General features: G+C 47.8%; 1 long non-coding RNA gene across 3 annotated transcripts in view; it reads left to right on the forward strand.

Moving 5' to 3' along the window:
• The window catches only part of LOC109286442 (uncharacterized), an 84,770-nt gene extending 74,205 nt beyond the window's left edge, over window positions 1-10,565 (forward strand). For all 3 annotated transcript variants that reach the window (XR_009461969.1, XR_009461971.1, XR_002094482.2), the window contains exons 5-6: window positions 8,136-8,292; window positions 9,400-10,565. This is a non-coding gene — a long non-coding RNA (uncharacterized LOC109286442). The remainder of the gene's footprint in view (window positions 1-8,135; window positions 8,293-9,399) is intronic.
• The last annotated feature ends 1,481 nt before the right edge of the window (window positions 10,566-12,046 follow it).

The raw sequence follows: 12,046 nt of genomic DNA on the forward strand, positions 1-12,046 counted from the left end.
CACCATGAGTGCTCGTAGAGCTGTGCCAGAGGTCCTCCAATGACCCCTGCCAGTTCCTTCAGCACTCTGGGGTGGAGATCATCAGGACCTGTGGATTTAAATACATCTAGTCCCTCCAGAAGTTCCCTGACAAGGTCCTCATTAACCCTAGGCCTGGGTGTGCCACCCACAGGGCCCTTGGGGGTGCCAGTGGGGGAGATATCCGGGTCCCTTCTCAGAAATACAGAGGCAAAGAAATTGTTGAATATGTCAGCTTTACCGTCAGTTGAGGTGACCAGATTTCCTAGCGTGTCCTGCAGCAGCCCCACGTTACCTGGCACCTTCTTTTGCCCCCCTATGTATTTGAAAAAGAACTTCTTGTTGTCCTTGATCTGGGTCACTAGTCCCAGCTCCATTTCCGCCTTGGCCTTCCTGACCGCCCCCCTACATTCCCGAGCTACCGAGGTAAAGCCCTCTCTTGTGATGGCCCCTCCCTTCCAATGGGTGTACGCCTCCTTTTTTGTTTGGAGATGGCTTTTGGTGAGCCATGGGGACCTTTGCACCCTCTTGCCCCCTTTGACTCGTTCAGGGATTACTTCCCTTTGAGCTTGGAGGATCGTCTCCTTAAGGAACAACCACTCCTCCTGGACACTCAACTCCCTCCTGCTCTGGGACTTCAGTGCTTTCCCCAATAGTTTTCTCACCTCATTAAAGTCCAACCTCCTGAAGTCAAGGGCTGCTGCAATGCTGGAGGCTTTTGCTACCTTGCGCTGGATGGTGAATTCCAGCAAATGATGATCACTATCGCCCAGGTGGTCGAGCACCCGCAGACCCTGTACCAGGTCGTCACCCGTGGCCAGGACCAAATCCAACAAGGTGTCTCCCCTGGTGGGGCTATATACCTCCTGGGTACAGAAGTTGGTTGCCTTGCACTGTGTGTTCAGGAGGCACTGGCTGACCACTTCTCCAGACTCTGGGCCAAGGATGGTGAATCATAGAATCATGTCCTGTACCCAATCAGACAGTGTCAACTGAACTCATACTCTTGTGTGCTTATCTCTAGCATGGGCAGGTGTCAAGGGGGGCATGTGACAGGTGGGTAAGTTGGTGGAGTGTTCAGTTGGGTGCTGAGCCATGCTCCTGGGGATGTGGGGTGGGCTGTGGACTCTGCATAGGCCTAGACAGAGAGAGGGGGAGCAAGATAGACAAAGAAGGAGGAACAGCTTCAGTTGGCTATGCACAGAATTCTCCCTGACCTGTTTTTTTATAAGGCATAGTCATAATTTTGACAACAGTTAGAACTTTGTCATGGAGCGGGATCCCCAGGAGTGGCTGTTATGCCCCTGGAGGCTCTGCAAATTAGCAAGCTCTGCCCTGAGGGCACCCTCTTGTCTTTCCTGCCATGCCTTGTTGGTAAAATAAGTCAGGAGGCTGCGCACAGGCCTTAGCTTGGTCTTGGTCTGCTGAACCTCACTAGGGCTTACTGGTCTTAGAGCCTTTTTCCAGGCTCCTCTTCCATACTGTGCTGCACAAGGCACCTCATGCCTTATGAGCCAGTTGCATGGCTCCAACCTCCCCTTTAGCATTCTCCATGCCTCTCGGGTGTTACACAGATGTTTTACCCTCTGCTGGGGTCTCAGCCTACTTGGCTTCTACCCCTTGTCTCAGCCTACTTGGCCTCCACCCCTTTTATATGGCTAGGCCTTTTTGCCTAGACCCACTGTGTCGGACCTGGTTTTGAGGGATTAACTCTATCAATCTCCCTTTGTCACCAGGCCCTCCAACCCCCCAGCTGTGCCTCTTTGGCACTGGGCTCTCCAGCCCCCTATAGCTGTGCCCCTTTGGCACTAACAAGGCATCCATCTGCCCTTATAGCCTCATCCCAAAACCACTGGTACAACAATAACACAAACCAGAGCCCCTGGGCTATAACATAACACTAACAATAAAGGCAGCACTCTGCCCCTTTAAGAGGGCACACTTCTACCCTTAGGAAAGCATATCCTTTACCCCTGGGTACTTTGTGAGCTCCTAGATTCTTATTGCATTTGAAGGTAGTAAAACAAGCAGCACAGTGTCTCGGGTAGTCTCTTTACAGGAGCTCCTTCCCCTGACCTTGCCAGTGAGAAAATGAACCCAGCCAGCCCAAGCCCTTAGTTTGTATGTTCCCTGGACTCTGCCTCCTTCCAGTTAGCTGACTGCCTTCAGGTGCCTGCTAATTACCTTATTAGCCCGTTACTCAGGCCACCTGCATCTGTGGAGCTTGTCTGCAAGGCTCCTTTGCTAGGCTGCTTCTGCCTTAACAGAACAGGTATGACTTAGTGCAGTGCGACAAATGTTTATTAATCAAACAACAGAAGTGTGAAAAAGAGAGATTAGCTAGAAAAGTAAATTAATGTAACCGCATAAACAAATGCAATATTAGAAAAAAATGCAGAAACCCCAATGAAGTGTTTAATGACATTTATTGCTTCCCTGTGAATGCAAGCATGTCACGGATGAATACAAGTATAGCCATAGTACATGCAGGGGTCACATCCCCAACTGTTGACAATCACTCTTGGAGGATTTTTCAGGCTGTGGGGTTTGCTTGCCTGATGGTTAGGGGCAGTGTTTACTCCTGGTCCTGCCATGGAGGACCCCTGTGGGATGGTTAAGCTCAGCAGCATCATGGGACCCCAGGGACCACTGGACAGTCCCATTTGTGGGTCAAATAGTGACATGATGTACAGAACATGAAAGGTGCCTTCTGATTGCAAGTTTAAGGCAGACTTGAGGCAATCCATGGACTCCTGCTCAACCCTCACAGATTACCTGTACATCTCATTTGTATGCACAGCAGTAGCCACATAGCACTCCTTGTCTTCTGCATGCTGTCTAGCAAGTCACACAGTAGTGTGCCATGACTCCTTGATCCTGTACCTGAGCATGGCCAAGTATTCCTAATCCAACCATAATGGTGGCCTGCCACTTATCTTGCCCAGGATATGCCCTGTCACAGGCTGGGTCTTCTGTGGCACAGGGTCTATGTTGGGAGACAGCAGCTAGGATGATGAATATGGGGGAATGGCAGGAAGCTCCAAGGCCTTGTTGTGTGAGCTTGGGTCTATTTCAGAGTCTGCACAACTTTCACAGATAGCCAGAGAGTCCATACAGTTCAGCAGGAAGAATGGAGAGTCCCTGATCTAGCTCATTATCTGGGTTGCTGTACTAGCCTGTGAGGGTTGTCTGTCTTTAACCAAGGTCACATCATAGTCCTCACTGTTCTCCTGGGTGGTAAAGGCACTGTGTCCACCTCATTTTTGGATATGACTATGTCACTGACCACAAAAATGCAGGAGAAGTACTCCTAGTGGGCCCACGAAAAACCTGCAGCATCCTTAAAGGCTCAACAATGCTACGCTGGCTAGCACTACGGAAGAAGGAGACTTGGGGGTAATCATTGACCACAAGATGAACATGAGCCTTCAATGCAATCTTGCAGCTAGTAAAGTAAGCAAAACAGTGGCTTGCATCCATAGATGCTTCTCAAGCGAATCCCAGGACATCATTCTCCCCTTGTACTCAGCCTTGGTGAGGCTGCAGCTGGAGTACTGCATCCAGTTTTGGGCTCCACAATTCAAAAAGGATGTGGAGAAGCTTGAGAGAGCACAGAGAAGAGTCACACACATGATCAGAGGTCAGGAAAACAGACCTTACGATGACAGGCTTAGAGCTATGGGGCTCTTTAGCCTAGAAAAGCGCAGGCTCAAGGGTGATCTGATGGCCACCTATAGGTTTATCAGGGGTGACCACCAGTATCTGGGGGAATGTTTGTTCACCAGAGTACCCCAAGGGATGATGAGGTTGAACAGTTATAAACTACTGCAAGACAGTTTCAGGCTGGACACGAGGAAGAACTTCTTTACTGTCCGAGGCCCCAAGGTCTGGAATAGCTTGCCATCGGAGGTGGTTCAAGCTCCTACATTGAACACCTTCGAGAGAAATGTGGATGCTTATCTTGCTGGGATCCTATGACTCCAGCTGACTTCCTGCCCCTTGGGCAGAGGGCTGAACTCGATGATCTTCTGAGGTCCCTTCCAGCCCTAATGTCTATGAAATCTATGAAATGTGACCCTGCATGTATCTGGTTTCTGTGCCATGTCTTCGAGAACTGCTGTCTCAGTATCTTGGACTTGGACTGGCACTGGGCCTAGTCACAGCCTGGCATTGTCTCCTCACCTGTCTGGCAACCTGTTTGCCCTGGGTTAGGGCTAGCACATGACCTCAAGCAGGCACAGGGAGAGTGAACCTAGTCTAAATTGTTTTAAGCACTGACCTCATGACACTGGGGCTTGAGCCATGTCACGCCCTTAGGTAACTGTGATGCTTTTTAAATTGGTTGGTCGGCAGCAAACAACACCTGCCTTTGATTGGATCATGAAACGGAGGTCAGAAAGGGTATTTAAGGGACCCACCATCTTGGGAGGGAGGAGAGGCATCTTGAAACTCACTGACACACAATGCACTGCCTGCCTCCAGAGGAAGCTCAGTCAGCCTCTGGATGATACTTGTGAGTAGCTTACCTGAAGCTTATTTAGAAATATAGCTTACTGTAATGTAGACGTGTAAGAAAAGGCTACTAAGCCACACTGTTTGCTCTGGGTTATTCTTTTACACTTCTCTAACCTGTACCCTTCCCCAAACCTACCGTCTTTAACCAATAAAACTCTCCACTATAACAAACTTGGTGGTACTTGCTGGGAGAGGGACTGAGCATGCCTTTATGCTCCCTGTGCTCAGCTGACTAAGGGAGGTTACTTTCTGTGCTTCAGGTTTAAGGAAGCACCCCGAGTTCTTGCAGTAGGTCAAGCATCCTCCAGGTCCACAAGGCCTGTGTACCCCAGGAGACAGAATACAGACCAGACCCCTGGGTGCACTGAAGTCTCACCAGAGTGCCCTGAAGTCTCATGCAGTGACATGGCAACTCTCTCAAAGAAAAACAACATTTATTGGTCAACAGCAATACAGCAGAAAGAGTCCTTACACCCTGAAACCCAGGGTAGGCAGTCCCTGTCTTATAATAGCCCTACTGGTTCTCTCTCCAGCCTTTCCAGCATCTCTTCTCCTGCTTTTCTCTCTTTCCCCCTTTCTTTCCCTAGAAGGCTCTCTCTCAGATTGTCTCTTTGCACTATCCCTTTCTGAAGTGCCTTCCTGGAACCAGAAACAGCAGAGGATCCTCAGGTACTGGGCTGGAGTCCACTTGGTGTTTCAATGTAGGCAACTAAGCTCCGTGTTGCTTAATGGGCCATTTCCCCGTCATCACCATTATTGGTGGCAGTCCCTCAGTATGATTCATAGATTCATAGATTCATAGATGCTAGGGTCGGAAGGGACCTCAATAGATCATCGAGTCCAACCCCCTGCATAGGCAGGAAAGAATGCTGGGTTCAGATGACCCCAGCTAGATGCTTATCTAACCTCCTCTTGAAGACCCCCAGGGTAGGGGAGAGCACCACCTCCCTTGGGAGCCCATTCCAGACCTTGGCCACTCGAACTGTGAAGATGTTCTTCCTAATGTCTAGTATAAATCTGCTCTCTGCTAGCTTGTGGCCATTATTTCTTGTAACCCCTAGGGGCACCTTGGTGAATAAAACCTCACCAAATCCCTTCTGTGCCCCTGTGATGAACTTAAAGGCAGCCACAAGGTCACCTCTCAACCTTCTCTTGCAGAGGCTGAAGAGGTCCAGGTGCCCCAGTCTCTCCTCATAGGGCTTGGCCTGCAAGCCCTTAACCATACGAGTGGCCCTTCTCTGGACCCTCTCCAGGTTATCCACATCCCTCTTGAAGTGTGGCGCCCAAAATTGAATGCAGTATTCCAACTGCGGTCTGACCAGCGCCCGATAGAGGGGAAGTATCACCTCCTTGGATCTGTTCATCATGCATCTGCTGATGCACGATAAAGTGCCGTTAGCTTTTCTGATGGCTTCGTTACACTGCCGACTCATGTTCATCTAGGAGTCCACTAGGACTCCAAGATCCCTTTCTGCTTCCATTCCACCAAGCAGGTCATTTCCTAGGCAGTAGGTATGCTGGACATTTTTCCTCCCCAGGTGCAGCACTTTGCATTTCTCCTTGTTGAATTGCATTGTGTTGTTTTCTGCCCATATGTCCAACCTGTCCAGGTCTGCTTGTAGTTGTTCCCTGCCCTCCGGCGTGTCCACTTCTCCCCACAGTTTTGTGTCATCCGCAAACTTGGACAGAGTACACTTCACTCCCTCGTCCAAGTTGCTGATGAAGATATTGAAGAGTATTGGTTCAAAGATCGAGCCCTGCGGGACCACACTGCCCACACCCTTCCAGGTCGATACTGACCCATCCACTGCGACTCTCTGGATGTGACCCTCTAGCCAATTCGCCACCCACCGGACTGTGTAGTCATCCAAATCACAGCCTCTTAACTTGTTTACCAGTATGGTGTGGGATACCGTATCGAAGGCCTTCCTGAAGTCTAAATATACGACATCAACCCCTGCTCCTGCATCCAGGTGTTTTGTAACCTGGTCATATAAAGAGACTAGATTAATCAGGATTTAATGTGATGAGGATGACAGTTTTCCAGTAAACAAGGAAATCATCAGTGGGCGTGTCTTCATGAGACACTACATCACCATAGCATCAGCAAGCACAAATGGTGATGTAGCATCAGAGGGAACAAACCGTGATGTTGACACTACATTGTCATAATGACAATAGCACCATAGTGCCACAGCTCATTGCTAGCGTGATGTAGTGTCTAAAAATAACCATGCACTGCCAAGACTACACAGTACCAGATCTTGGTTAAGCCTCCTTAATCATATATGATTTATTGGGTGCATCTACATGTGCCTAGGACTGTGCATTTGGTACTGCTCAGTCATTTAGTACTAATCACAGATGACTGAGGAGGTGAACCAAGATCTGCATGTTTGCAGACATGGCGAACATTTCTAGGAGGAAGGAGTATAACCTGATGATGACATATCTTTCCCTTTTGCCTGTCTCATCTATCTGCCTCCTTAGAAAAGCAAGTTTTCTTGAAATGATCAATACCTTGTAGTACATAATGGCACCACTGGGGACAATTCAGTGCTTGAGTCTCTCAGGTATTGATGTTAATATCCCATTTCTTCAGATTGGCCTTTAAGGTGTCCTTGAATCCCCCTTTTTTTCCCACTTCAAGAGGAAATTATTGGTGAGTTGGGAGTATAGGACCTGCTTTGGGAGCCGGTTGCAAGTTATCCAATGGAGCTGATGCTATATAAACATGGCTTCAGTTCTACTGGTGTTTGCTTAAGCCAGAACACTGACATTCATTCTTCTGTCCTTCCAATTGATATGGAGGATTTTACAAAAACATCACTGATGGTAATGTTCCAAAGTTTTCAGGTTTTCCGATAGGTTGTCCAAGTTTCACACCATACAATGTGGTAGAGACAACAATATATGAAAAGTTTTGTTTGAGTCCTGTTGTCATAACCATTAAAGCCATGATTCTGGAGATGTCCAAAGGCAGCACTGCAGATTTTACTTTACTTTACCAACCTCCCCCAAGCCAAACAACTTCTCCATATACTAATATTACAATTAGAGGGTAATCCTTAGAGAATGTTGAGTACTTCCCGTTCTGGGCTATCCACCTTTCCCAAAAAGTAAATATAGACAAGAAGATTCAATACCAGGTAAAATCTGTATTCTCTCTCCCCTAATGGGGTGATGATGATGATCATCATCCTCCTCATCATCATAATCATCATCATCCTCATGTACAAATCAGCCAGGGAAATTAAGGCATGCAACATTATTATAGTATGAGACCATTTAACTAAAAAATATTGCAATAAAACCATGAGGAGTAGGCTCCCCTCAAGGAAACCTGGCATGACCTTTTCTTAAGCTCCCAGGCCTACTACCTTGGACCATGCAGTATACATCAATCTCTATGCAGGATGGCAGAACCATTGCTCTAGCTCCTTCCCCCTGGCTTGAGTATGAAGGAGTCAACTCTGGGGTTAGAGACAATATTTTGGCTTCTATTGTGACTTGTTGGCATTTACCAGGGCACTGAACTACTTGTTACCTTTGCATATTTACTCAGAATTTCAACATAGCCTGTCCCTTTGACTCTTGCACAGGAAGAAGGGAAAGGCTGGTTCAGAAGGTGGGCACTTACCCAGACATCAGGAGATCTGTATTCAAGGCTACTGTTCTATAAGTGACTAGTGTTGGGCTCAGTGAAAACTTCTCAAACCTGCTTCAGGCTCATCTTTAAAGGCCAATTCAGTAATTTTGGTAAGTTCTAGGTCACTTACGCAGTTGTAAAAATGCTTTCCCTAATCACCATCTGTGACTCAGTTTCTCCTCTTAAAATTGGGGTTGGTAGCACTTCCCTACCCCCCAGGAGTATTTGAGGTAAGAGGATTAAAGACTGTGAGATGAGCATGATAAGCATCCCATAACTAAAAAGAGACATTAAAGGCCACAGTCTGTAGCACTGCTACAGGCACAGTAGCAACCATGTTTTGTAGGCCGGGAGCAGTGGTTTACAACTTTGCAGAGCTGTGGGCTGGAAAAACCTGGCTTGGGTCTGAGGTGGGCCAGTGTTCTGCCACTTTATTTTTTTTTTTTTTTAATGTGAGCTTGGAGGATCTGGCTTGGGGATCCACCTGCTGAGTAAACAATAATTTGCTTTTAATAAGGAAGCCTCTCCCTGCCATGCATCTCCTTGCCTCCAGCTGCAGCATGGATGCATTTCCTTGCTGCCAAAAACATGTAGAGGAGTGGTATACTGACATTATATCCAGCTACCTTTGGTTCCCCAACTGAGGATAAGGTACCCACTCAGCTGGGTTGATTGGAGGTATTTTTTGGTATGAGCTGGCCTAGCATTTTACCTGCTAAGTAAACAATTATATACTTTGAATAAGGCTCTCTGTGTATCATATACACTAGTGCCCACAGATTCCCAAGGGGATGAACCACATATCCGAATTCATTTGGACCTGCTGGCTAATCCTGATAAGAGAGTATTTTAGTACTGTAGCCCATATTCTGGTCTAAGATTGGGATATGTGGGAAACAGCTTATGAATAAAAGTATAGAATTAAGGTCCAAACACTTGTAGAGGTGCCCAAAATGACCACAAAAGGTCCAGAGATGGAGCCAGCACTGTCAACGGGCCACACTACCATCAGAAATGTTCAGACCAATGCTTGCCCAACAGTTCATATATATATGTGTGTGTGTGTGTGTGTGTGTGTGTGTGTGTGTGTAGCACACCCAAAACGTACAAGTCATTTTGTGCTATAAAGTATGTTTCATGTCACTGTATATCCTACTGTTTGGCTGTAAACATGATCATGTTTTCTGTGTGATTGTTGTATATTGTGCCTCCTCCAGGACTGGAGAGGACCAGGACCAGGACGAATGGATATAAACTCCTGGAAGGCCACTTCAGGCTTAATACCAGGACAAACTCCTTCACAGTCAGGGTGTCCAGACTGTGGAATAAACTCCCTCCAGAAGTGGTGCAGTCACCTACCCTGGTGGTTTTCAAGAGAAGACTGGACTGTCACCTTCCTGGGGTCACCTAACCCCAGTTGTCTTCCTGCCTAGAGCAGGTGGGAGGGGGAGGTGGACCTGATGATCTGCAAGGGCCTTTCTAGCCCCTTACAATCTATGAATCTATGACCACCTCGCAATGCCCCGCCCCCGGGCCATTACCTTAAGATTCCTCAACAGAACCTGTAAAACCAGTTGAGTGACTCTGGCCAGTCCCTGGAGTGCCGACCCCCTTTGAATTGATTCATCACCATTAGTAGTGCTCCAATTAGGCTGCTTTTTGACTGGGGCCCTGTGATGAGGTCAAGTTATTTAAGGTTCAGGCCACCTGGGCTGGGGAGTTCTTTCTTTGTTTTTGCCCTGGAGAAGCGAGGGGGAATGCTGGAATCCTGGATGGAACCTGAGGCCAGGTGATACAGAGCCAGGGTTTTTCAAGTACCATAGCCCTGTGGGGTTTGGATTAGGAGTCCAGGGCAGGAACTGGTAGCTCACCCCCACAGCCACTCAGGCAGGAGCTGAGATCAGCATGTCACAGCAGCTCAGCAGAGTCGCATTAATGGGGAATCCAGGGCAGGAGCAGAGATTGGTGCTCCCCAGAAGCTCAGCAGAGCTACATCAACTCACCAGAGGGCCCTTCGCACCGCAGAGGAAACTGGTACCCCCAGCGGATGGTGACAGCAAGGGAGACAACATACCCAAATCCCCAGGGACTAACCTCTTTTGGGTCAAGACTCCCCCACTCTTGGACTGCCAAGCCTGAGGTTGAAGGCTCCCCAAAAGGGGTATGGTTGATACATGGTATACTTTGAACCAGGACTGTTTCTATTTTGCTAGACCATATGTTGTGTGCTGGTTTTTGTCTGTAATAAATCAGGGGGTTGTGTTCAGACTGCTTGCGAGGGAAGGGTGGTTGGTTTTATTGGACGCCCTACTGATTTATTTAGTGTTTCCCAGGTAGACTTGGTGGGGGCTCGAGCCAAGGTAAAATATATTTAGTACCCCAACCTTGAACCTGGCCCTTGTTGTTGCTGACAGGTGCTCCACAGAAGCGTTACGTATATAAAGAAAACATGACAATATTTAAGTAGCTCTGCTAGGGCTTTTGTCCCAGAGCTGCACCCAGAAAAACTAAAGGGGTCAGATCCCTGATGAGGGGCATATCCCTGGGGGGCGGGGGTGGCTCCCCTGTTCAAATCCTCCTCTACTGCTGCCTGCGGGAGCTAAGAGCCTGATGCTACTGGAGCTGAGTTTCCTGGCCCTTCTTCCTGAGCAGGCATGCAGCCAACAGCACTTGCCAGAACACCTGAGGGTCCATTCCTCCCAGAGCTAAACTATCTGGCCCCTCTTCCCAAGATGGTCCCAGAAACCAGGAACCTGATCATACCTGCTTTTTCAAAATCCTAGGTCTGCTGTTGGCCTTGCTTGGTTTAAATTGTTAGAGCTCCAGTGGAACTAAGCTGCAACACAAACATCACTGTTCAAAGCAGCAAAGGATTGGCCTGTTGTACACATAACCTGGAATAGGAAGAGCTTTCATGGAGTTCATCTTACCCTAGTATAAAACCAGGGCAATAACTCTTCCTAGTTTGATCCTAGCACAAAGCAATTTCCGAGCTGGTACAGCACATCTATGTTCAAGGTTTGCATCATGCAGTGACACCTCTGGTATAACAAGGCCTGAGTGACTTGAAATCAATGCAAAGCACAAGGTGTCCTTGAGAAGGGAGTGTCTCAGTAAGTTGTCTGCTTCCATAAAAGGGTTGAGAAATTCATCTGAAAGGGAGAGCAAGAGGGCACATGCACTCACAAAGGTAGTGTCAGCATCACAAAAACACTTTAGTTTAACAACCATTTTGGTCAGCTCAGTTGCATCTTAGTTATACAATAATTTGGTTCAGACCCAGTTTCTTCAGGCAAAGGTGCAAGGGGAGGTCCAAACTCACCTCCTTTAGCACAGGATGAGCATAGTAGGAATAATCACCTTCCTACTATTGCCGTAGAATTGGTGTATGGCCAATTTAAAAATATAGACGTATACAAGTCAGCAGGACCAGATAATCTTAATCTGAGAGTGCTGAAGGAGCTGGCTGAAGTCATTATGGAACCCCTGGCAAAACTCTTCTACTACTCATGGTGCTCTGGAGAAGTCCCTGAGGACTGGAAGAGGGCCAGTGTTGTGCCCATCTGCAAGAAGGGCAGGAGGGAGGATGCAGGTAACTACAGGCCAATCAGCCTAACTTCCATCCTAGGGAAAATCCTAGAAAAATTCATCAAGGAGTCTATCTGTGATAAGCTTGCAGAAGGTAAGATTCTGAATGACAGCCAGCATGGCTTCATCACAGGCAGGTCTTGCCTTACCAACCTCATCTCCTTAGGTTGACATTGCATAACTTAACTTCCAAAAGGCCTTTGATCTAGTATCCCACAATGTCCTTGTGAAAGAATTGGAGGGTTGTGGGCTTATCTCCGGGACACATCAGGTGGG

This window comes from Alligator mississippiensis, chromosome 4 (assembly GCF_030867095.1).
Source record: "Alligator mississippiensis isolate rAllMis1 chromosome 4, rAllMis1, whole genome shotgun sequence".
NCBI lineage: Eukaryota > Metazoa > Chordata > Crocodylia > Alligatoridae > Alligator > Alligator mississippiensis.